Raw genomic sequence first — 26,896 nt, 5'->3', positions numbered from 1 at the left:
CAGGTCATGATCTCATGGTCCGTGAGTTCGAGCCCCGCGTCAGGCTCTGTGCTGACAGCTCAGAGCCTGGAGCCTGTTTCAGATTCTGTGTCTCCCTCTCTCTGACCCTCCCCCGTCCATGCTCTGTCTCTCTCTGTCTCAAAAATAAATAAACGTTAAAAAAAAAATTTTTTTTTAAAGAAAAAAAAAAAAGGAACAACAAGAAAGCTAATGTGGCTGCAGCAGAATGAACAAGGGGGATTCAGTAGGTAAGGGCAGAGAGGTTAACAGAAGACCAGATAAGAGAAGGCCTGATGGGTATTTACTCAAAAGTGAAATGGGGAGCCATTGAAGGGTTTCTGAACAGAGGAGCAACATGATCTCACATAGGTACCAAGAGAATGATTCAGGCTGCTGTGTTGAAAATAAAGGGAAGAGGGGCTCCTGTGTGGTTCAATCGGTTGAGTGTCCAACTCTTGGTCTCGACTCAGGTCATGGTCTCATGGTTCGTGAGTTTGAGCCCTGCATGGTGACACAGCAGAGACCGCCTGGGATTCTGTCTCTCCCTTTCTCCACCCCTCCTCTGCTCACATGTGTGCACTCCTTCTCTCTCAAAATAAAGAGGAGAGGGGAACGGAGGGGAAGAGAGGGGTGGGGAAGAATCTGGGAGATCAGTTAGGAAATACCACAATAATCCGGGCAAGAGAACAGTGGTAGCGGGAGAGATGGTGAGAAGTTGTTGATTTGGATAGATTTTGAAGGTAAGTCCAGTAAAGTTTTCCTGGCAGACTGGATATGGAATATAAGAGAAATGGAAGGTCCAAAGTTTTGATCAGAACAACTAAAAGAGTAGAGTCACCATCAGATGAGACAGGGAAAGCTGCTGGTGGCAAAAAGTTTAGAGGAGGAAAATGAATCATTTTAGTTTTGTATATGCTGAGTTTGAGACAGTTTCCAACTTTCCAATAAACATACACGGTCAGCTTCATGAAATAATGGTTTTTAACATTTCTCTTCTACTATATTGTATTAGATAATAAGCCATAGGTTTGATTTGGTATAGATTCTACAGTTTTACAACAAATTAATTTCAGCAGTTACCACATACATGAAAAAAGAAATACTCATATTTTGATGCTGATTAATTCCCAATGACTGACCACATCCTTCAAAGTTTGAAGATCCACCCCACCTCACAGTCATAGGTATGGGGTCAAATCTCAGTAAATGAGGAAGAATAAAAAAAGAGAATGAGTTCCTAGCATCTGTTATCAACATTGAATTCTTCATCCTGACAACACTGAGGATTCCAGTGATCCTAACATATCAACTTCAGTCTGACACAGTCCTCTTGTTCTAAACACAAATTTTTCTCTCCTTCTATTCCCTGAAAGTTCCCAAAAGAAGAGAATGGTTCAGAGTCTGAAAACAAACACAATCTAGGAAGAAACACAATGCAGAGAGGAGTCTATATCAGAATAGCACTATTCCCATATTCTTCTGGTCAAGGCCACTAGAGAAATCACAAAATCATACCATCTCAAGCCTGGAAAGGGATCATCATTTGTCAACAAATATTTTCCAAGTGACCATGTGCTAGACACTAAGGATACACAGATAAGTATGACAAAATCCCTATTCAAGGCACTGTGTACTAAGTACTTTAATAAAGGAATTATCTAAGGGTTGTGGAAATATAAAAGCAGAAATAAAAGAGTGGATTTTCAAAATAAATTGCCAAGAATTAACTTGGGATCACCATATCCACCATCTCCTACCAAAAGACTCATGTGGCAATTCAGGCTAAGGAGAAAGCAAGGTTGCAGTCCTAACAGGGCTGGGACTTACAGCCTCGTAGGATGAGAGTCTTGTTCTCTTACGTAGTTGGTTAAAGGAAATAGTTAAAGATACTTATGATCATTTCCATCCCTGCTTCATTTCTTTTCCACAAAAAACTGGGATCATGAGAAAACACTGTTCAAGTCCAACCATTCACTCAGTGCCAATCTTCAAATTTTACAAGATAGTACTTAATCCCTTAAAATATTTGCTGAAAGAAAAGAGAGCCTTCTCTTCCCTTCCCAAAGGAAATGTTATTTAACCTAGGCTATTTACAGAGGTCTAGGCCACAACTTTGACTTCTAGAATAAAACTAACCATAACCACTTCCAATGCCATGTGACTTTTCCTCTGGCCCAAGTTCTAAACCCTCAACCTTCCAAGGCTTAGGAGTTTTTTTGGCTAAGTCTTCTGGCACCCTTACTTTTCATTTTACTGCTAATTGTGACTCTCAGGAATTCACGCACAAAGAACTACAGGAATTTACTCTATTAATCTACAAACCATATTTCATTTTCATTTTCCAGACAAAATCTCAAAGGTCTGTAATGCACAATGTCAGAAAGCATCATCTGTCTTGATACATTTCCAAAGTTACCTCTGACATATGAGTTTTTACTTATTAGTAACTGCTCTCTACCCAAATAGAAACAACCATGATAACATACTCTAGCAAACTGCAGCTATCTCAGCAATTACAATGGAGTATATGCTTTCAATAGTGAGTCAAGCCTTGGGAGTGGTTTAGCACATGGAAATTCACCAGCTGGCATCTACAATTAGATTCAAGGAGACAAATGGAATTTTTGTATCAGGTTTTTCCAAGAGTTAACCAGTTCTTAAATTGATTATACCCTTCTGAAGTATTTACAGATGAAATGATATCATGTCTGGGATTTGTTTTAAAATATTGAAGAGGAAGGGGGAGCAAGTTAAACAAGAATGGTCATGTCTTGTTAACTGTTGGAGCTGGGCGATAAGTACATGGTGGTGGGTCATTTTATTATTCTCTTTATTTTTTCTATGGGTTTGAAATTTTCCATAATAGACTTTTTTTTAAACTTATGTCATGATACTGAACTTGGAAAACAAACAACAAAGTAATTCTTGGGACCAACGAACCTCCATAATCTGGTATACCATAGTAAAAATTGTTCTTTTTAAGAAATACCTCAATTTTGGGGCGCCTGGGTGGCGCAGTCGGTTAGGCGTCCGACTTCAGCCAGGTCACGATCTCGCGGTCCGTGGGTTCGAGCCCCGCGTCAGGCTCTGGGCTGATGGCTCAGAGCTTGGAGCCTGTTTCCGATTCTGTGTCTCCCTCTCTCTCTGCCCCTCCCCCATTCATGCTCTGTCTCTCTCTGTCCCAAAAATAAATAAACGTTGAAAAAAAAATTTTTTTTAAAGAAATACCTGAATTTTAACTCTTATTTCTCACTGAACCAATATTTATTGAGCACAACTACCATGTGCCAGCACCAATCTGAGGGCTGAAGATACAATCATGAACTAAATTCTTTCTCCCCCAGAGAATCTAGGAGGGAGTCTACTGTTACAAAAGGCAAGCACATGGTGTCATAGACCAAACAACAGGGAGATCTAATCCAACCCTGGCCAATCAAGAAAAGCTTCCCAGGCACCATCTAAGTTGATTCTTAAAGATTCATCCCAAAAAGACAAATAATTTGGGGCACCTGGCTGGCTCAGTCAATGGAGCATACAACTCTTGATCTCAGGGTTGTGAGTTTGAACCCCCCAAAGGATGTAGAGATTACTTAAAAATTTTTTTTAAAAATCTTTAAAAAAATCATTTTTTTTGCCCGTGTTGACTTTTATCATTTTATAGACTGTCAGATCAACAAATAAATGCCTATTCCTTTATGAACTGAAGAATCTCTCTATAAAGCAGAAGATATCAAATGACCATTAGCTCAACAAATATTTATTAAATAGCCACTATGTGTCAGCATGTGCTAGACAAAAAGAATAAAACACAGTCTCTACCATCACGGAGTTTATAATCTTGGAGCATAAGAAGACAAAAAAAAAAAAAAAGAGAGAGAGAGAGAAAGAAAAAAGAGAAGAAAAGAAAAAGTAAGCAAGCCATTAAGCAGAAAACTACAGCTGATCCTTGAACAAGAGCTTGAATTGCATGGGTCCCTTCATACACAGATTTTTTAAATACAGTCCAGTATATTTTCTCTCCTTATGTTTTTCTTAGTAACATTTTCTTCTCTCTAGTTTATTGTATGAATACAGTAGTTAAAACATATACAAAATATGTGTTGTCAGTAGTAAGGCTCTATGTTATCAGTAAGACTTCTGGTCAACAGGCTTTTAAGTCTGGAGGGGGGTCAAAAGTTATACATGGATTTTCAACTGTGCGGGGCTCAGTGCCCCTAACCTACCTGTTGTTCAAGGGGCAACAATAAGTATAAATTTCTCTGAGTTATAAAGGAAACAAAGGAAGTGTCTGCAGGTAGAAAATATCTATTTTTTAGATATGGTGGTAAAGAAAGTTGAAAGAACTAAAGTAAAACCAGCTGATGATAATGTAACTGACTGAAGGGGAAAGGGATACCAAAAAAGTGGTAAGAGCAGTATAGATAAAAGCATGCATTCAATGTAGGTCGTGGGAAGAAATCTGGATTTTATTGTGATTTTTTTTTAATGTTTACTTATGTTTGGGACAGAGAGAGACAGAGTATGAGCAGGGGAGGGGCAGAGAGAGAGGGAGACACAGAATGTGAAGCAGGCTCCAGGCTCCAGCTGTCAGCACAGAGCCTGACGAGGGGCTCAAACTCAGAACTCTGAGATCATGACCTGAGGCGATGTCGGACACTCAACCGACTGCGCCACCCAGGAGCCCTCGGATTTTATTCTAAATGCAACAGGAAACCCACTGGAAGGTAGGGTTTTAGGCAGAGAAGGGATGTGATTCAGTTTATGTTCTTAAGATCATTCCTGTTACTTTGGAGAGGATGGACTGAATGAAGAACTGTAGATAAGTAAAACCAAAACACCAAAATTCTGGCCAGTGGAAATCATCTCTGCAATTCCATTACCAATCTAAAATCTTTTAAATTGCCCTACTCAATCCAGGCTTCACCTACAGTTTGTGGGTTTTTTTTTTTAATGTTTATTTATTTTTGAGAGAGAGAGAGAGAGAGAGAGCACAAGTGGGGAGGGGCAGAGAGACAGGAAGACACAGAATCCAAAGCAGGCTCCAGGTTGAGTTGCCCACACAGAGCCCGACGCGGGGCTCGAACTCACGGACCGTGAGATCATGACCTGAGCTGAAGTCGGACGCTTAACCAACTAAGCCACCTAGGCGCCCCAATTTGGGCTTTTGGGTGGGGGGGAAGGGGGGGGCGCTTTTTTTTTTAAATGCTTACAACCAATGGGTCCTAACCTCTGAGATCTCCGGGAAGCTGAAACAAGCCCAGCCTGGGGGTTAGCATTCTTCTCATTCTCTTATTGCCAAAGTCAGATTCATTTTCATTTACTCACCTCCTATTCCACACAATCAGCTTCTTGACTGAAAGGAAGGGAGTAGGGGACTTCCTTGAATGTTTCAGGCAAAAATAAGCTTTACCAAACATCTGATAAGGAATGCATATAATTGCATAACCTTTCTTCTCATTGCCAACTATGTTTCAGGTGGGGGGAACTCCACTATGAAAGCAATTCTAATTTTCTTGTTCAAATTTGCCAGATCTCAGAAAGCCACCTGAAGCAAATCCACTTAATTCTGCTTTAGAAAAAGTTTTCTCATTCCAAAGTCTGAACAAGAATACATTTCTAGGGGTGCCTCGGTGGATCAGTCGGTTAAGCGCCTGACTAACTTAAGTCGGTTTAAGAGTCCGACTCTTGATTTTGGCTCAGCTCATGACCTCACGGTTCATGGGTTTGAGCCCCACGGTAGGTTTGGCACCGATGACATGGAGCCTACTTGGGATTCTCTCTCCCTCTCTCTCCCTCCCCTTGCCCCCCGCCCAAATAAATAAACTAAAATAAAAAGAATACATTTCAAATGGGATTTGTAAGTGATAAGGAAAGAAAAATAAATTCCATTGTCAATCCCCAGGGCATGTGGCTAAGCCATCTTAATGAAAACACTAACAAACTAAGTCATGCACCAAGATATTTTACTCAGTTATTTAAAAGTCAGAATGGGGGGCGCCTGGGTGGCTCAGTCGGTTCAGCATCCGACTTCGGCTCAGGTCACAATCTCACAGTTCATGAGTTCGAGCCCCGCGTCGGGCTCTGTGCTGACAGCTCAGAGCCTGGAGCCTGTTTCAGATTCTGTGTCTCCCTCTCTCTGACCCTCCCCCGTTCATGCTCTGTCTCTCTCTGTCTCAAAAATAAATAAACGTTAAAAAAAATTTAAAATAAAATAAAAGTCAGAATGGAAGAAGTGACAGTACCAACCTCTGTGGAATACCCATGAGATTTCAATTAATCTTGATTAACATCCCTACAAGATAAGTACATCCCCATTTTTTAAAATTTATTTATTTTGAGAAAGAGAGAGAGCAAGCAAGTGAGCACATGAGCAGGGGAGGGGCAGAAGGAGGGGGAAAGAAAGAGAATCACACCATCAGCACCAAGCCCAATGTGGGGTTTGAACTCACAAGCCACAAGATCATGACCTGAGTCAAAATCCAAGAGTCGGACGCTTAACCAACTGAGCCACCCAGGTGCCCCAGTACATCCCAATTTTACTGAAGTGGACACAGTCCCAAAGAAGTTGGCACTAGCTCAAGGTCACCCAATGTTAAGTGGCTTCCAGTGGCCCATACACTTTCCATGAAAATAAATGTTTAAAGATCTAAATTACAGAAATTCTCTCACATGACCAGTGTACCAATAAATAAGTTTATACACACGTACATGCGTGCATGTGTTTCATTTGGATACCTAATCATCAACTGTAATATTTTTCAATGGGGAAAGTATTTAGGATTCCTACTTGGAGACAGACAACTGGAAAGCACCTCTGAAGAGATAAGGGAGTTTGTGGCAAGCTATCACAGTTATTTCTTTTTTTTTTTTTTTAAAGATTTTATTTTTAAGTAATCTCTATACCCAACATGGGTCCCACACTCACAACCCCGAGATCAAAAGCTGCATGCTCTACCAACTGAGCCAGCCAGGTGGCCCAGGTTATTTGCTTTTAATGAAGCCAAAGGAGTTCCTCCTTAATGGCAGTATCTACCTTCTTAGGGCTGCAGTGACTGCACTGAGTCCCAACAAAAGCTATAGGGAGGGAAATTCATGCACAAGGACCATTCCCAACTCCAGGAAAGTCTGTAAGTGATTTAGGGTTGGTGACAATGAGCAACATGTATGTACAAAAACAACTATTCCGTCAACAAAAACAAAAGACAGGATACATGAAAGCACTGTTTTAGCTAACAGTGGCTAGCATAAAACAGATACTCAGTAAAAACTAGTTCCTTCTACTCTGTGCTCCAAGTTATTTGTATGCAAAATAATAATATGTGCTGAGTGGAGTGATAACATCTTACTTAGCTGGGCAAATTGGTGAAATGTTCTTTCTCTCAAACCCAGACAGACTGAGTTTGCCTATCTGGTCCGACATTTGCTAAGAACAAGGACACAACCAGCCACTTTTCAGAAGTCAAAAGTCTCAAGGATTATTTTATTTCCTCCATCAATCAGCAGCACAGCAAATGGACAAAAAGGTTATCTTCAAAGCAAGTCTCCCCATCCAAGTGAATACAACACAACTCAGCAAAACCACCAAACCAGCATTGCAATCTTCATTAAAATCTGCATTCCTCCACTTCTATGACCACTGAGTGGTCATACACAACCTGGCATATAAAATCATTACTAAACGTCTTTGATTAAAGCAACTATTCTTTCACTAAAGCAACTTATTCTTCAACTATTTCAATAATTTAACTTTTGAAATGAAATGATCTTTTCTTTAAAAAAATCCTTTTCAGGAGCAACCGGCTGGCTCAGTAAGAAGAGCCCGTGACTCTTTATGTTGGGGTTGGGAGATCAATCAACCACACATGGGGTGCAGAGATTAAATAAAATTTTAAAAAAGGAAAAATTTTTTAAATTTTTTCTTAAAAAAAATTCTTTTAAGTCAATTAAAAAATTGACTTAAAAAAATTATTTTAAGTCAATTCTATCATTTAGATGCTTCTGAGATTCAGACTCTGGGATTAACAAGCTACCATAATTAATGTTGACATACTACTAAGTGATAATGGTTGCTGGAGTGAATATAGTTACAACAGTAAGAATCAAATGAAAATTACACAAGGGCCCTTAAGGGCATCTAACTTAATGTTCTTATTTTACAGAGAAAAACAAAAAACAAAAACTCAGGCCAGAGAGGTTAGACAACTTGTTCTAATATTATTATATAACTTATAAGTAACAGAATGAGGATCTTTAAACCCCACGCCTCTCTCTAATAATATTAGCCACCACTTATCAGATAATTACAATGTGCCAGGTGCTGTACTAAGGGTTTTACATACCTGATCTCATTTAATCTCACCACAATCCTATAAGGAAGGCATTATCAAGGCTTTTACACAGGAAGAAATCAGAATTCAAACCCATGTCTATCTGATGCCAAGTCTTTGATTTTAACCATCAAACTATATCCACATTCCATTCACTCATTCATTCATTTATTCATTCATTCATCAAAATACTCACTAAGGAAATATAACATATCAGGTACCATCTCAGCCTTAGGGATTCTAGTAATGAAAATGGGCAAGGTCCCTGCCATTATGGAATTTATGGTAACAAGTAAAAATAGTAATTTAATAAGCACTTCAGGCATGACTGATAATTGCTGTGGAAAAAAAAACAGTCGTGTGATTAATAACTACAATGACAACACTATGCTACCAGTCACACATTAAATCACTAAACATGTAAAAGACTACCATCTCATATACAAAACAAAACAAAACAAACAAAAACCAGAAAATAACAAATGTTAGTAAGGATGTGGAGAAATAGGAACCTTTGTGCACTGCTGGTAGGAATGTAAAATAAAAGTAAATTTAATCCTGGGATAGTGGAAAATTACTAAAACAAGATTTTGAACCCATTAAAGATAACAGGTATTTGAAACAGTATATTCTCAACAGCAGATAAACTAGTGTCCTCCTTCTTTAATATGATATTAATTCTAACTTGGGCTTAAAAAGGAACAGTTCTAATCACAGAAATCTGTCAGTGATGGTAATAGATATTTCCAAATTAAAACAAACCACCAAGATGACACACATATGCAATTCCAATACCCACTTTTTTTCTCATTTCTACATTCCTGATAAGTTTCTTTCCTGTTAAGTTTCTCTCAGTCAGTCCCTCTGGCATCTCAGCACAAAGACCTGACGACTGTGCAGGCAAAGGCAGTTCATTAAGTTCTCTTACTGGACTCAGACTGCTTCTGTGGGAACTGCCTCCTCTCAAGTTTCTGGGCTATTATCAGATAGAAGCAACTCTCAATCTCCCTGGCTTCCTTTTCAGGGGAATGTGCCAAGAAAAAAATGGAGGAGAAAAGACCTGGGCCCACAGTTTACCTAAAGTACTGTACCTTCATCCATCAGGGACTCTGTACTGCGTGTTATTCAGCTTCGTGCTAGAATTTACCAATAATCTTATTTATTTCCTAAACCCACTTGGTACAGATCTTACATAAGACACATGGAGAAGAAAATAATATCAATTAGGTGCAGCTACTACCCCCAATGAACGATATTAGCAGGAAGAAAAGGTCTTAATGAAAAAAAAAGAAATGTGACATTGAAAAAAAAGAAAAATTGGAAGAGTGCACTATAGGGAGAGGGAAGTCTGAAAACAAGTTTGAGGCTGGATGACTCACTGTATTAATCAAGGAGAGTTGTTTTGTAAAGGAGTTAAGCCTGAGGCTAACTTTAAAAATGGGCAAGGACAGGGGCTCAGGCAGCCTCAGAAGGAAGAGCAGGCAATTCTTGATATTGGGGCTGTGAGCTTGAGCCCCACATTGGGTGTAGAGATTACTTAAATAAATAAATAAATAAATGTAACAAAAAAATTCCAACCACCATTAAAAAAAAAAAAAAATGGGCAAAGACCCAGTTTGGGGAATTAGGAGGAAGGTGGCTGTTCAGAGAATTCAGGGCAGCCTGATCAAAGTCAAGAAGGTAACAATTATCAGTATGGAATGATGACCAGGGCTTTTTTAAAGTTCTGATTGAAAAAATCATGTAATAATTCTGCTTGGTGACCTATAAAAGTGTACATAATCCAGTTTGATGAAGACAGCATACAACTATAGACTAACCACAAGACCAAGAAGCAATCTGGTTCTAGCAACCAAATTAAAGTTAGGCCACTCATCCTTCATAGACTCTAATCAGAAAGGAAGAAATCAGCCGTTTCTATAGCTATACCAGAATGATATTCTGAAATGTTTTGCTTCCTCTCATTTGAGAAGTTATAATGAACAGAGTCTATTATTAAGCCTATGCTATTTTCCACAGAAAGCAGTGTAAATGAACTAGACAAAGAAATAGTAGCTAAAACAGATTCTAAGAAGAGCTTATCTAGCCTTTGTTTTTTAAATTGAATGTTAATTTCACACATATAATCAACAGACATTTGTGTAATTCTTCACAGTTAGCAATTACTTTATTTAGGCAGGATTTTATATACGGTAGATACTCAGCAACTATTTGAATGAATGAATAACCTCATTTACACTCAAGGTACTACTGCCAGGAGAAGCCAAACAAATTAACTCTGTAAAATGACTGAAGCTGGAAAACTGCAGGAGAGTGAAGAATGAAGTATTTTCTTGCAATGGTGATGCAAGAAGGCACATTAGTCATCCACCTGCTCATTCAACAGAAATTTGAAGACCATTACGGACCAGGCATTTTTGTAGCGTGCACATGTGTGGGGGTATAGATCAGCTGTTAGATACTGGCTGACCACAACCAAATTTGGCTTACAAACACCTTTTGTTTTGTCCACAGAGCACTGACCACACAGTATTTTTTTTTTAAATCAACTTTGAGGTATAATTTACTTACAATAAAATGCACCCATTTTAAGTGTACAGTTCCAATGAGTTCAATTAATTCTAACAAATGCACATTCTCATGTAATCACCACTTCCAATCAAGAAAACACTCCCATCATGCCTCATGTCCTTTTGCAGTCTTCCTCCTCCCCCTCCACCCCAGCCACAAACAACCACTGATCTAACTTCTATTACTATAAGTTAGTTTTGCCTATTCTAGAACTTCAATATAAATGAAACCATAGAGGCGACTGGGTGGCTTGGTTGGTTGAGTGTCCATATCTTGATTTCAGATCAGGTCATGATCCCAGGGTCTTGGGATTGAGTCACATGTCGGGCTGAGCAGGGAGCCTGTTTAAGATTCATTCTCTCTCTCTCTCCCCCCACTCCCTCTGCCCCTCTCCCCAGCTTGCATGCTCTGTCTAAAATGAATGATTGAATGAATAAAACCACAAAAACAAAAACCACTTTGTTTCTTACTTCTTTCAACAGAGTTTTCAAGATTCATTCACATTGCTGCATATATCTATAATTCACTGTTTATCCACGGTTTGTTTACCTATTCACCTGTTGATAGTATTTGAGTGGTTTCCAATTTTTGGCCATTATAAATGAAACTGCTATGAACGTTCACATGGTCTTTCTGGGAATATATGTTTTCATTTCTCTTAGATAATAAATACCAAGGTGCAGGACAAGGTTGCATAAGTATGTATTTAACTTTAAAGAAACTGACCATTTGTTTTCAAAAGTGCGATATTTCACACTCCCACCACCAACATACATGAATTCCAGTTGTTTCACATCCTCACCAATACTTGGACTTTTCCATATTTTTAAATTTTATATATTCTACTGGGCACGAAATGGTATGTGATACAGTTTTAATTTGTATTTCCCTGGTGACTAATGTTGAAAATCTTTTCTTATGCTTTTGGACATTCAAATACGTTTTTGTCTTCAAACTGTCTATTCAAAGCTTTTGTTCATTTTTAATTGGGCCATTTGTCATATTATTTTTAAAGATTTTCATATATTCTAAATATGAGTCCTTTGATAAATCTATAGATATCTACACATATATGAAATTACATATATGCACATGTATATGTATATAGAGTGTGTGTGTGTATAAATATTTCCTCCCAGTCTGGCTTACCTTTTCATTTTCTTACAGTATCTTCTAAAGAACAGAAGGTAACAATTTGAATGGTTTTCCTTTTGATAGATCTATCATTTTTTTCTTCCATGGTTAGTGTTTTTGTTTCCTAAAAAATCTTTGCCTATCCCAAGGTCATAAATATTTTCTTATAATTTTTTCTATAAATTTTACAGTTTTGTATGTTTAGCTCTATGAGCCCTTTCAAATTAATTTTTTCTGTACAGTGTGAGTTAGGTATTGACATTCATTTCTTTAAACACAAATATCCCAATTGTTCCAGCAACATTTGTTGAAGACTACTCTTCCCTCTATTGAATTACATTTAACCCTTTGTTAAAAAATCAATTGATGATACATCTATTTCAGCATTCCCTATTGTGCTCCAATGATCCATATTTGTGTTTTTACACTAATACCACACAATCTTGATTACTCTAGCTTTACGTTTTCTTGAAATCAGGTAATTTCATTCCTCCAAGTTTGTTCTTCCACCTCTAAATTATTTTAGCTATTCTAGGGGCACCTGGCTGGCTCAGTTGGAAGAGCATACAACTCCTGACCTCGGGGTTGTGAGTTAGAGCCCCATGTTGGATATAGAGCTAACTTAAATAAACAAAACTCTAAATTATTTTGGCTATTTCAGATCCTTTACATTTCCATGTAAAAAAAAAATATATATATATATATATATATATATATATTTTTTACATTTCCATGTAAATTTTACATTCAGCATGTCAATTTCTACAAAAAAGGAAAATAAGGACTGCCCTCAATTAAGGAGCAAGGTGGCTTTCTTGTATGTGGAGGTCTCTCTGATAAGGAGACATCTGAGTAAAGATCTGAAAAAAGTGAGGAAGTAAATCATGTGAAGAGTTAGGGAAAGAGTATACCAGGTGGAGAAAACAACAAGCACAAAGACCTGGTATGACCCAGGAACAGCAAAGAAACCAGTGGGATTGCAGCAGAGTAAGCAATGGGGACCATGGAAGATCATGAAACTGACTCTGGAAAGCAGATCATAAGATCTATAATCTATGTGGAGAGCAGATCACAAGAAAGCAGAGCAGAAATGGGGATTCAGATCAAAGGAAGCTACTACAGCAATAATCCAGGCAAGAAATAATAATGATTATGTGGTGGTCAGTTGTATGGGTCAACTTGATTAGGCCACAGTCACCAGTTATTCAAACCCTAAGTGTTGCTGTGAAGCTATTTTGTAGATGTGATTAATATTCATAATCAGTTGCCTTTAGGTAAAGCAGATTGTCCTAGATAATCTAGGTAGGCCTGATTCAATCAGTTCAAAAGCCTTAAGAACAGGGGCACATGAGTGGTTTGGTCAGTTAAGCGTCCCGACATTGGCTCAAGTTATGATCTCACAGCTCATGAATTGAAGCCCCAAGTCAGGCTCTTTGCTGACCGTTTGTAGCCTGCTTGGAATTCCCTCTCTCCCTCTCTCTCTCTCTGCCCCTCCCCTGCTCACACTCTCTCTCAAAAATAAACATTTAAAAAAATAAAATAAAAAGCTTTAAAAGCAGAACTGACATTTCCCAGAAAAAGAAATTCTACCTGTGGATAACAACTTCAGCTCAAGAGAGCCTAGCCTATGGATATCATACTTACTTAGCTAGCCCCTGCATCATATAAGGAATAAATCCTTACAATAAATCTCTTTATGTATATCTCCTGATTTTATTTCTCTGGTTGAACCCTGATAGAGATTTTGGCATCAGATGTGGAGTGTTCAGTGTAAATACTTAGAAATGTGGAAGTGGCTCTGAATCTACATCAAACTAAAAAGCTTCTGCCACAACAAAGGAAACCATCAACAAAATGAAAAGGCAACCTACAGAATGGTGGAAAATGTTTGCAAATCATGCAGCTGATAAGGGGCTAATAGCAAAAATATATTTTTAAAAAACTCATACAACTCAATAGCAAAAAAAAACAGTCTAATTAAAAAATAGGCAGAGGATCTGAACATTTTTCCAGAGAAGACAGAAAGATGCTCAACATCACTCATCATCAGGGAAATGCAAATCAAAACCACAATATCACCTCACACCTGCTAGAATGGCTATTATCAAAAAGATAAGAAATAACAAGTGTTGGGGAGGATCTGAAGAAAAGGGAACCCTTATGCACTGTTGGTAGGAATGTAAATTTGTGCAACCATGATGGAAAGTGGTATGGAAGGTCCTCAAAAAATTAAAAATAGCACACCTGGGGTGCTTGGGTAGCTCAGTTAGTTGGGCAGCCAACTCATGATTTCGCCTCAGCTCATGATCTTGCTGTTCAAGAGTTCAAGCCCTGAGTCAAACTCTGTGCTGACAGTACAGAGCCTGCTTGGGATTCTCTCTCTCTCCCTCTCTCTGCCACTCCCCTACTCACACATGCAAGCACATGCAAGCACACTCTCTCCCCTCCTCTCTCTCTCAAAAAGTAAATAAATGGACTTAAAAAAAAAAAAACTGTACTACTATATGATCTAGTAATCCCACTTCTTGGTATTTATCCAAAGAAAACAAAAACACTAATTCGAAAAGATGTATGCACCCCCATGTTCACTCCATCATTATTTACAATAGCCAGAGATGAAAACTACCTAAGTATCCACTGAGGGATGAATGCATAAAGAAAATGTGGTATATACAAATATTATTCAGCCATAAAAAAGAATGAAATCTTGCCATTTGCAACATGAATGGACTTCAAGGGCATTACACTAAGTGAAATAAGAGAAAAGAGAAATATATGATCTCACTTATACGTGAAAGTAAAAAAAAAAAACTGAGCTCACAGACACAGACAAGATTAGTGGTTACCACAGGCTCAGGCGGGGGAGTGCTGCGAAATGGGCAAAGGGGGTCTAAAGGTACAAATTTCCAGTTATAAAATAAGTAAGTCATGGGGCACCTGGGTGACGCAGTCAGTTAAGCGCCCGATTTCAGCTCAGGTCATGATCTCAAGGTTTGTGAGTTGGAGCCCCCTGTCAGGCTCTGTGCTGACAGCTCAGAGCCTGGAGCCTGCTTTGGATTCTGTGTCTCCCTCTCTCTCTGTCCCTCCCCTGCTTGCGCTCTCTCTCTCAAAAATAAATAAACGTTAACAAATTAAAAAAAAAAAAGGAAAAAGAAAAAGAAAACTCTTAGAGCTGAGTGAGCCATGAGCCCAAAAGCCAAAGCCACAGGCCCAGAGCAGGAATCTCAAGCCACATAGGATTACTCCCAGGCTTTGAAAACTAATGACATTTTCCCTGCCGGATCTTAAAATTGCTTGGGACCAGTGACACACCTATTCCCTGCATTTTCTCCTTTTTGGAATAGGAATGTCTATGTCTGTCCCATCACTGTATTTTGAGAACATGTAACTTGTTTTCTTGTTTCACAGGGCCACAGATGGAAAGGGTTTTGCCCCAAGATGGATCATACCCAGAGTCTCACCTATACCTAATCTAGAGGATGTATATGATGAGATTTTGTACTTTTAAGCTAATGTTATGTAGATGAGATCTTAACTTGAGTTGATGTTGCAATGGGTTAAGACTGTTGGGAATGTTGGAATGGGGTGAATGTACTTTGCATGCGGGACAGATGTGAATCTTTGGGGGCCAAAGAACAGACTAGTAGACTGAAAAATGGTACCCTAAAGATACCCACATTTTCAGGTCACCTGGGTGGCTCAGTTGGTTAAGCGCCCGACTCTTGATTTCAGCTCAGGTCATGATCTCATGTTTCAAGAGATGGAGCCCCACAGTGGGCTCTGCGTGGACAGTGAGAAACCTGCTTGGGATTCACTCTCTCCCTCTCTCTCTCTCTGCCCCTCCTCCACTCCCCCACTCTCAAAATAAAAAAATAAATGAATTTAAAAAAAAAGATACCCACATTTTCTACATCCTAGACCCTGGAACTTGGGATTGTTACCTTAAAAGGCCAATAATAACAACAACAACAACAACAACAATAATAATAATAATAATAATAAAGGTGGGGGAATCTTTGCAGATGTGATTAAGGATCTTGAGATGGGGAGATTATCCTGGATTATCTGAGTGAGCCCTAAATGCAATCACATGTCTTTATAAAAGGGAGGCAGAGAGATTTGACAGAGAGGTGAAAGAGATGTGCACAGAGATCTGAAGATGCTGCCGTTGAAGACCGAAGTGATCCTGCCACAAACCAAGCAATGCCAGCAGCCACCTGAAACCAGAAGAGGCAAGGAACTTACTCTCCCCCGAAGCTTCCAAAAGGAGTGCAGCCCTGCTGCTGACACCGTGATTTTGACCCAGTGAAACTGATTTCACACATCTGGCCTTCAGGACTACAGGAGAATAAATATAGGCTGTTTTAAGTCACCAAGTTGGTGGTAATTTGTTACAGTAGCTAGCCACAGGAACCTAAACTAATCAGTTGGGTTAGACAAGGATAATTATGACGGAGGCGGTGAGAAATGATCAGATACAGATATATTTACAAAAGAGAGCTAACAGGATTCGCTGATGGACTGGATATGAAGTGGGAAAGAAAGAGAAGATGACATCAAGGTTCTTGCCTGAATTACTGTAAGAATTTCTAGAGCAAGGATCCTCAAAACTTAACCTGCATGAGTCTCTACTTCTTCTAGTCACTTGTTTTGTTTTGAAAAAGTGTAGTAGGTTTTCCTACTGTTTGGAGATAGTAGTGATGAGTTTGGAGTTGAATGCACCTGTTTTCAGTTCTGGCTCTACTGTTCACTGGCTGTGCGATCTTGGACAAGGGAATTAATCTTTCCAAATCTCTAGTACATTTTACTAAGTACGTTTTACTAAGCTAAGGACAACCCACTGGTTCATCAACATACAAGCCAGAGGTGGCCTCACCAAAAACTGTTTTGGTAGAATCTGGGGCTGGACATCAGATTAGAAAAGGTTAGAAATCCCAGAGTACTATGATTTTAAAATATTATAACTTACTTTGAATATTGTTATGCTCTCTTTCTGGCTGTTATTCATCTGTTCATTGTCTTCCCCTTTACCTAGCTCCAGTCATTAATGGACCAAGAATCAAGTAAAAAGCTGAGTAATTCTCAAGTATAAGTTCAGGACACTGTCATTTAAGACAAGGAAGGACAGGGTAAGGAGAAGGGGTGAGTCACTTTCATTCATTCAACAAGTATTTATTGAGCATCTATTATACGCCAAACACTACACTGAATGCTGGGAAAATAGCAATGGCCCCTGTCCTCACAAAGCTTGAGAAGAAAAACATGAACAATTACACAATTATTTTGCTGCAATTGTAGCTACTGCTACAAAAGAAAAATTCTGGGTGTTAGGAAAATTAACATGCATAGAATGCCTACTATGTGCTAAATGCTTTACATGTAACTTATTTACCTCTCACAGCCATCCTATGAGGAAATAGAGATTTGGAAAGATTAATTCCCTTGTCCAAGATCGCACAGCCAGTGAACAGTAGAGCCAGAACTGAAAACAGGTGCATTCAACTCCAAACTCATCACTACTATCTCCAAACAGTAGGAAAACCTACTACACTTTTTCAAAACAAAACAAAGAAGTGACTAGAAGAAGTAGAGACTCATGCAGGTTAAGTTTTGAGGATCCTTGCTCTAGAAAGAGCTTTCTAAGTTCATGTGATGAAGGTGAATTTTGGAAGGTATTCAAAAATCCCTTAACACTCTCCAAATAGAACAAAAGGTTACACTATAATTAACTCAGTTTTATTTAGGCACTCAACAGGTTATTAAACATGTTGAAAATAAAATGTCATGAATACCTTATCCAAATTGTACAGGTCATGCCCAGTTTTATACAAATTGTTTCTGCAGGCTCACCTTCAGAATCAGCTTTCAGGTAAAAGTGAAAGGGGGAAAAAAATAAAATTAAAATGAAATGAAATGAAATGAAATGAAATGAAATGAAATGAAATGAAATGAAATGAAATGAAATGAAATGAAATGAAATAAAATAAAACACGATCATGCTACAGAGTGACTGCTTTAGGAAATGACTAAATAGCTGTTTCACTCAATGTATACAAAGATTCATGACAGATATTACACAAATGAGCAATAACCACCTTATGATGTTCTACTGCATAAAGGAAAGCTTCAAATTTATTTAATTTCAAATTAAATCACTAACCTATGATCTCATTGTATTCTTGGTGGCTCCCTATTCCCATCATTCCAGGACTCCCAGATCCTCCCTTGCAAAAAAACAAACAAAAAAATCTAAACAGAAAAGAAATATCAACAAGAATGTGAAATGATCCACTGAATCTACAAAATACAGAATTTAAAATAGCACCACATCTTTGCCTCCCATGCCCCCTTAGGGCATTAACCTGGAATATTAGAATTAAAGAGTGAAAGGCTTCTGAATGAAAGCTTTAGTTCAATTGATTTTCCATAAAAAGTGATTATCATATGTATCAGAGATATAAAAGAACATTGTCCTTACCCTTCATTTCTAAATTGTTTTGAAAGCCAAGATAACATATACAAGGCAAATTTTAAAAGACTACTTTAGAGGCACCTGGGTGGCTCGGTCAGTTGGTCAGTTGAGCAGCCAACTCTTGATTTCAGCTCAGGTCATGATCTCATGGTCGTGAGATCAAGCCCCATGTCAAGCTTCAAGCTACATGTGGAGCCTGCTTAAGATTCTCTCTCTCTCTCTCTCTCTCTCTCTCTCTCTCTCTGCCACTCTGCCTAGCTCGCCTGCTCTCTCTCAAAAAAAAAAAAAAAAAAAAACAAAACAAAATAAAAATAAAAAGACTACTGTAAAGACATCCATCCCATAGAGGCACCTGACTGGCTCAGCTGATAGAGCGTGCAACTCTTTATCTTGGGGTTGTGAGTTCGAGCTCCACAATGGGCAAAGAATTTACTTAATAAAATAAATAAATAAAAATAATCTTACCCCCCAAAATACATCCATCATGTAACAAAATATAAAGTCAACAATAAAGCCAGTTTCACCATGAAACCAATAACACCACTCTCATACCAAAATGCAACATGGTGTGTTCTAAAATATGAGGAGAGGACAACTTTCCAAGTTCCTGTAAATTTTGTGGTAGTGGAAATATGTACAGATTAACCACGATTAAGGGACTTTGGCATCACTTATGCCATTTACAGTTACAAAGATAACTGAAACACTGACAAAATATGTTTAAAATTTGGACACTATAGTATGCCCTTATTTAGTATTTATTGAGCAATTTAGGATGTGAAATCACTAGTATAGCTTTCTATTTCAGGAATGGCAACAAGATACATATAAGGAATACTGCAAAGAATACTTTGAATGCTACAACACCTTGATTGCTACCATAAAGAATTCTCAGTATACTACCATTTTCACAAACTATGCAAGTGAACAGGAACAGACATTTACTACAGGCAAAGTTAGGCACTTCATACACATTATCGTAGGGAGTTAGCCCTTTCAATTCAAAGACAGAACTGGGGGGACGCCTGGCTGGCTCAGCCAGTACAGCATGTGACTCTTGATCTCAGGGTCGAGAGTTCAAGCCTCACACTGGGCGTGGAGCCTACTTTAAAAAAAAAAAAAAAAAAGATCTTGGTTCAAACCCTGATTGCTATCTTCCTATATTAGTGAATCTCTCCAAGCTTCTCTTTCTTCATCTACAAAATGGTGCTACTACTTACTTTACAGAGCTGGTGTGAGAATTAATGAGGTAGCACAACAATGATGCCACTATGACTCCGTAATCCTTATTAACAACCTCATGTTGTGAGTAAGAATCATTAACCCCATTTTACAGATGAAAAAACTGGTCACAAGAAAGTTAAGTAGTAAGCCTATGGTTACAAAGCTGATAATTGTCAGTACCCAGCTCTGTTCATGCCCTTAAACTTGACATGTTACTTCACTAGTTATTTTACTCTCTGATACTCTGATACTTTAAATTTTGATACCAGAACAAAAGGTTTTCAAAAAAATCAAAATCCCTCATAATTCCCAGTTACAATTTTAGAGGTCAAAGACCTGTAAGTAGCCCACCTATAAGAGGATACATCCCAGATTTCAAATTGAGCTATCCACATTACTTGTAACTAACACTCACTTAAGGAATAATTTCTAAAAGCATATGAATGAAAGTGACTAGGGAAGCAAATGAACCAGATACACCACAAAACTAAAAATATGGTATCTGAAGAAAAGAAATTTTCACAATGCTCAGTCTTGCAAAGATTCTGCAGATCTTCTGTTATGACTATGTGAGCCGGCCTTAAACACGGGGTGAAGAACTGGCCCAGGCTCAGCCACGAGATTCTTGTGGAACCTCAAACCACTTAATTTCTCAGTGCATCTGTTCAACTAAACAATGAGAGTTGGACTGGAGTCTCTGAACCGCAGAACTAAAGGCCACTTAGGCAATTAGCTCCACCCAAGGCACCCTGGCAGATCACCCAATTCCTGCTTTAGCACCTACAGAGACATGGAGTTCGATGAGCTCCCCTCTTCAAAGAAGTGATACAGTATTAAGAATCTCTGCAGGTTCTTCTGCGACCCAGTCACAAAAGTGCTCACTCTGCTATTATTATGGGTCCTGGTTCCACTTCTAAGCTCTTTTTAAGCATATGCACCTCTAAGTACTGCTTCTGACTAAACCCACTCTGCAGATAGAAGGCCCAGTAATTCAAAGACCGACAATGAGAATACAAGTTACCCCTAACAGGCAAACTGTGCACCTCCTGAGGTACCTCCAGAGGTACTGTTGTAACTGTGTGTAACTCTAATTGTGAAATAAAAACCATGTAAACATAAGTACTTGAACTGGAAAATCTGACGCTGAGCAGCAATGACTGACATTTCAATGCTTCTATCTGAACATTCACATCATTCTACACTCATTCATCTCTGACTCCAACCTCATTCATCCATTGTCAGTTCTATGCTACTGCCTAAAATTAACGATGATGATGATGGTGGTGCATGAAAAGCTGTGCCAAGGACTTGGCATATGTTTAACTTGTTTAATCTTTATAGTAGCCATATAAAGCAGCCACCATCATCATCCCCATTTTATAGTTAGTGAGTTACTAAGAAGACTTCGTAAGAGTATTACAGTCACACACCCAAGGTCACACAACCAGCAAGTGGTAGAGGCAGGATTGCAACCCAGGAAGTCTGGCTCCAGCATCTATGCCACGAGACTGTGATGTCTATCCATGCTTGTCTATCAATCTGACAAGTTACTGTTCTCTTCAATATCAGAAAAATTACTCCACCCTCAATTTACACACAGAGATGAAGTGTTTGTCCTTAGTGCCGGCCTAGACTCCTTACATTTCATATGGCCCTAATTCAGTGTCCACTTCCACATATTAGCCTACCATGTTGAAGGCACACAGTGAGCACCCAATTAAGATTTCTGAAAATCTGTTACAAGAATTAAATCTTTCCCTCCTCTGAATGCTTGCCTCCCCTCCCCCAGCACTTTGTACCTTCTTCCAACACTTTTTCTGTTCTATGAGGTAGCCAGACTCCAAGATGGCCCCTAAAGATCTTTACCTCCTGGTATTCATGTCCATGTGTCATCCCTTCCCACAATGTGTGACCAAAAGAAAACGGGAGAAATGACAGTATGTGACTTCTAAAGCTAGGTCATAAAAGACAGTGCAATTAAAAAAATAAAAAATAAATAAATAAAAGACAGTGCAGCTTGGTCTCCTGATTGCTTGCTCTGGGGGAAGCCAGATGCCATGCCATGAGGGCATTCAAGTAGCTCTGTGGAGAGGCCCACAGGGAGAAGAGCTGAGATCTCCCACCAACAGCCTACACCAACTTGTCAGCAATCTGAGTAGCCACCTTAGAAGAGGACCCACCAGCTTCAGTCAGGCCTTCAGATGACTATAACCCCAGACGACCTATTAATGCAATCTCCTGAAAAGACCCTGAGCCTGAACCACTCCCCAAGCTGCTCCCAAATTCCTGACTCAAAGAAACTATGAGAAAGAACGTTTATTGTTAAACACTAACTTTGGGGGTAAGACATTACACAATAGATACCTAACATACCTAGTCTCTAAAACTATAATTTCCTTAAGAGCAGACACTGTTTCCCTGATTCTCAAAACTCATTAAGGCCATAGAAATAAACAGTGCCTATGGGGTGCTGGGGTGGCCCAGTCAGTTTAGTGTCCGACTCTTGATTTTCAGCTCAGGTCATGATCCCAGGGTCGTGGGATCAAGCCCCATGTCCGGCTCCATGCTGAACATGGAGTCTGCTTAACATTCTATCTCTCCCTCTACACCTCTCCCTAGACAGAGCGGTGCGCTCTCTCTAAAAATAAAGAAATAAAGAAATAAACATCGCCTATATTTGAATTGTGTCAGTGGGTCATTCCCTTTGTTCAATGTTCCTTTTCTTCCAAAGTATAACCGTTTATAAACTACCTATATGTCTATACCACTTCATCTGTAATCTATCAATGTCCTCCCTCTTCTTTCAAAGACCTTCTGAAATATAACCTCCTGACCAAAGTTTTTTCTCAACAGATGAAAATGTTCCTATGTCAATTTTAACTATCAACCCTAGCATTTACATAAACACACTATAAGTATATATTTGTCTACATTCATCTTTTATTCAACAAATATTAACTGAGCATCTACTATGTCCCAAGAATTGCTCCTGAAGCTGAGAATAAAAGATACAAATTGCCTTTGTGGAGCTTATAGTCAATAGTAGTCTCTCTAAATATAACAATCTATGTTAATATGACCTCAAAATTCTAATTTCCCCTTTCATAAAAATTATTCAAAACTATTTTACCTTTCATTGTCTATTTAATTGGCCACTCATCTGCACATCCTTTTCTTTATACACTTAAATATGTAAGCTACAGTCTCAAGAAAAGTCTATACCTGGTTAACAGCTTTGTTAAGTGCCCCATACAGAATCTGTAGGTCACGTCTTCCACCGAATGTTTCCATGAACCACACTTTTTAGCAAATGCCATCACACTTATAAACATAAAATAACTACCATTTGATAGCTTTTGTTAAACAAGTTTTAGAAACTTTAAATCAAATAAGAACATTTATTTTACAGAAAGTAATTTGTAATTGATGTAGTAAAATAACATATATAGCTGGAACTTTTCATCTCACTTATATTTATCTCTACAGAGTGTGAAAAGGGAAAGAGCACACATACTTTTAAGAAAGATATTCAAGTCCAGGCTCTGTCACTAACCGTGTAACCTCAGACAAATTATTTAACTAACTGAGCCTCAGTTTTCCTATCTTAAAGTGGAGGTAAAATCTACTTCATAGGGTTGCTGTGAGAAGTGAGTGATAACATTAAAAGCCTAACATTATTAACGCCTATTACATAGTGAGCATCAAGAAATGTCGCTTTCCTTCCCCTTCCCTACAGCTTATACTAGGCTATACCAGTCAGAAGATTCATCAGGAAATCTTTCCAAGCTCAGCTACTTGGAATGATCTTCCTCTCCTTCATCTGGTGAGTTGAGATTCAGCCCAAATGCCAAATGCCTTTTTGAGGTCCAAAAGAGAAGCTCTCTTGACCCTCCTATACATGTAGTCTGGAGTTTATTTCAATGTGTTACGACTGTCACTTTCTGCCTCTCACACCAGACTGTGAGCTCCTATGACCAGGGACCATATCTCACTTATCTCGATTATGTTGGCTTTTAGAAAAACACCTGGCCCGTTACAGACAAGGAACAAGTTTACTGAATGAGTGAATGAATGAATGAATGAATGAAGTCATTACTTAAGTAGTACCCAAAATTAGTACTGAGTGATTCCAAACTTTCTGGTTTTGCCCTTTATGGGCTGGGATGCTGTTTCATACTTCTTTTAAATGCCTTCCTCATAGCACTCAGCAGGGTACTTAAGGATGTGGAAAGTCTGCAGTAAATACTTCTGGATTACGGGATACATATTACTCTTCCATCTCATGATTTTACTCTAAATAAAAAACTTATCCAAAGAGACATGACTTTTGGAAGCCTTTCTAAACAGGGTCTCTTCTTAACCGTTGCTGGCAAAGACGTGAAGCAGTGCTAGAAGGGACTATAGTCAGTGTTTTTTTGCATGTGTTTTCGAAAAAAGCAGTAACGGTTTGCCTCTAGTTTAGTTTCACTAAGAAACTATCGTAAAGCCCTTTGATTCACTATGAAAAATGGAAACGACGTTAGGCAAAACTTCATTAAATCACTTTCAGCCAAGGGTTCCCCACCCTGTAGTCATGGGGCTCTGTGCCAGCTGGCTGTACCACCTCACTCCTGGGAGGTGGCTGCTTTTCAACAGTAAAACGGCTTAAGTGAAATCTGGAGTTTTGGGGGTCCTCTAACCTAAAACACGTGAATTTAACTTTTTATTGAAAACAACGATTACGTTACAGGCTTTGACATCAGGTAGAAAAGATCTTGAAAAGATCTCAAAAGCTGGCAACCTGCACACTTCGGACTTCTCATGGATTTTAAAGTATGTAAAAACACATGAAGCTGGGTGTAATTTCATTATTACATTTAAGTGACATCTTTCACGTTCCTGTATACACATACCTCATGCCAAATACAGCTGGTAAAGAGTCAAGTGTCTGCCAAACTGCCTGTTCGTTATGCTCTATAATAGCAAGAAAAAAGATAAATCCTGACAAAGCCAAGCTGGGCTGGTGCTTCAATACAAACTGATCCACCAGTCGTTCTCAATTTACAACGACCCCATGTAATAGGTATTATGCCCCTTTTCCTAATGAGGAAACTGAAGCCCGAGATTACACAGCTAGGAAACGGCAGGTTCGAGAATCTGACCTGAAAGCGCCAGCGCCAGCCCCAGCCACGACAGAGTATCAATGCGTTCTTCCGGCACCGGCCAGGGTGGGAGGTGTAATCAAAGCGTCCTGCCAGACACTTTCTTAGAGGGTAAAGTTCTTGGCCGTCAAGTTTCAAATCCACCAGGGCCCTTACACCTGGCGGCATTCAGGTTGCTGACACAGGCATCAACAAATCCAGGTAAGCCTCCCTGGCCTGGGAATCCTGGGGCTGCACATGGATCCTGAGGGTCTGCACAGATCCCGGGGAAAGCGTGCGACAGAGGGTCCCTGCAGTCAAAACACACCCGGGGTGCAGCAGGTGCCGGACCCCCGACCCGCGCTGCCCGGCCAGGCGGTTCACAGGTGCACGGCCCCGCCCCGCCCGCCTTGGCTAGACGACCCTGGCCCGGAGGGGAGAGGCGAGGGGACCAGCGGCGGGTTGGGGGCCGGGCTGCGAGGCCCGCCCAGGCCAACCCCGAGGGCGCGCGGCGGGGTCGCCAGGAGAAAGGATGCTCGGGGCGGGGCTGGTGGGGGAGGGGTCCCCTGCCCGGACTCTCACTCACCGCCTCGCGCTCCTCCCAGCCCGGGCTCGGCGGCGGTCCCCCTCCGGCTCCCACCGCGCTCTTCCCCTCCCGAGGCTCAACGTCTAGCCAGGGCGCACGGAGCTGGGGAGAAGTCTGCGCGAGCGGAGGGCTGTGGCGAGCGGAGCCGAAGGGGTGAGGAGGATGGAACGGTCGCTCTCGCAGCCGCCTCGGACACCACAGACACGGCCGCCGCCGGCTCTTCTCAGCCACGGAAGCTGCGGGCCCTCCCACCACACCCGCCTCCCGCCTCCCACACTGCCTGCTGGAAAAGTGACAGCTGTGCTGGCCAATCAGAGGCCTTGTAGAGGCTGGGACCAGGGGACTAAAGGGAGGGCGGGAAGGGAGGGGTATGAAGGAGGTGAGGACGGCGGCGGGACTTCCTGTGACTGACGGCCAGGCGTAGCCAATGGGAAACGAGAAGATGACCTCATCGCCAAGGGAAGTCTGGAACTGGCCGAGCTGCGGCGAGGAGGTGGGAGGAGGTCGGCGACGAGCCGGAGGCGGGGCGCTGGGGCCTTAAAGAGGCCGAAGCCCATTGGCCACTCTGTCGAGAGAAGGGCGGCGGATCGGCTGGACCTCGCCAAGTTGCCAAGGGGTCAATGCCGTGAGCTCTTAACTGCATTAATCCTCCTGACCCGTCTCGATCCTTCTAGGGGGCTAAAGGGTCCGCCGGGGGCTCGTAAATCGATTACTTCACCTTCACGCTTCCCAAAAGGAGGCACAATAAATTCCACACTGGCCCGGAGCCCTGAATTCCCGTTACAGCCCCCGCGCCACCGAGGCCCGTCCCCTCGTTTCTCTGAGTCAGTTTCCCTTAGGGGAAAAGGGAGGCTACTGACACCTACCTGCCCTTCCCTACGTACCTCGAATATTGAGATCATCAACAGCAAAAGTGCTTTGGGCCTCGAGAAGAAAAGGGGCTGAAGGAACCCGAAATCTTCCCTCAGGAGACTCCAGGAAGAGCATCTGTAGAAGGGAGGGTGATATTAGGTGACTCCCAAAGGCTCTTGCAATTGTAAAATTCTAAAATGCTGATATCCTACTCTTTCTGGCATCCACTCATATAGCAAAGGGGTGTGTGTGTGTGTCTGCGCGGATCTCCTGCATTAGGCGCAGAGACCACACATGGACCTGGTCTATGACTTCCACAAGGAGAAACAAGACTTAAAGGGGAAAAAAGTAAAGCGAGGTCTGCTGTGGGAAGTACCTTGGTGCAGGCAGGCCATTTGCTCCCCCTCGCCCCGCAATGGGAGGGAGTCCAGAAAAGGAGAAGTAACTCCCATCTTGGCGGATGGAAAAGAGGGGGAAGTGCTTTCCCGAAAGCCTCCTGGGGATGGTGTGGCTCAGCAGGGCTGAAGAGAGAAGTAACAGTAGCCAGAGACAGAAAGGAGCTGGGACATTTTTCCAGCTTTGGGGAGGAGCAGTGCCAAGGCACAGAGAC

General features: G+C 40.4%; 1 protein-coding gene across 2 annotated transcripts in view; it reads right to left on the bottom strand.

Annotated features, from left to right (window-relative positions):
• The window catches only part of MRTFA (myocardin related transcription factor A), a 213,949-nt gene extending 188,275 nt beyond the window's left edge, over positions 1-25,674 (bottom strand). Inside the window, exon 1 of one of the 2 annotated variants that reach the window (XM_086712187.1) lies at positions 25,435-25,674. The gene's annotated coding sequence lies outside the window, so the exon portion shown is untranslated. The remainder of the gene's footprint in view (positions 1-25,434) is intronic. The other variant, XM_086712188.1, reaches the window with a different exon arrangement.
• Between the last annotated feature and the right edge of the window lie 1,222 nt (positions 25,675-26,896).

The sequence above is a fragment of the Puma concolor genome, chromosome B4, assembly GCF_028749965.1.
Source record: "Puma concolor isolate L17-30 chromosome B4, mPumCon1.1.hap2, whole genome shotgun sequence".
In the NCBI taxonomy this organism is placed as follows: domain Eukaryota; kingdom Metazoa; phylum Chordata; class Mammalia; order Carnivora; family Felidae; genus Puma; species Puma concolor.
This window is presented reverse-complemented; position numbering and strand designations above follow the sequence as displayed.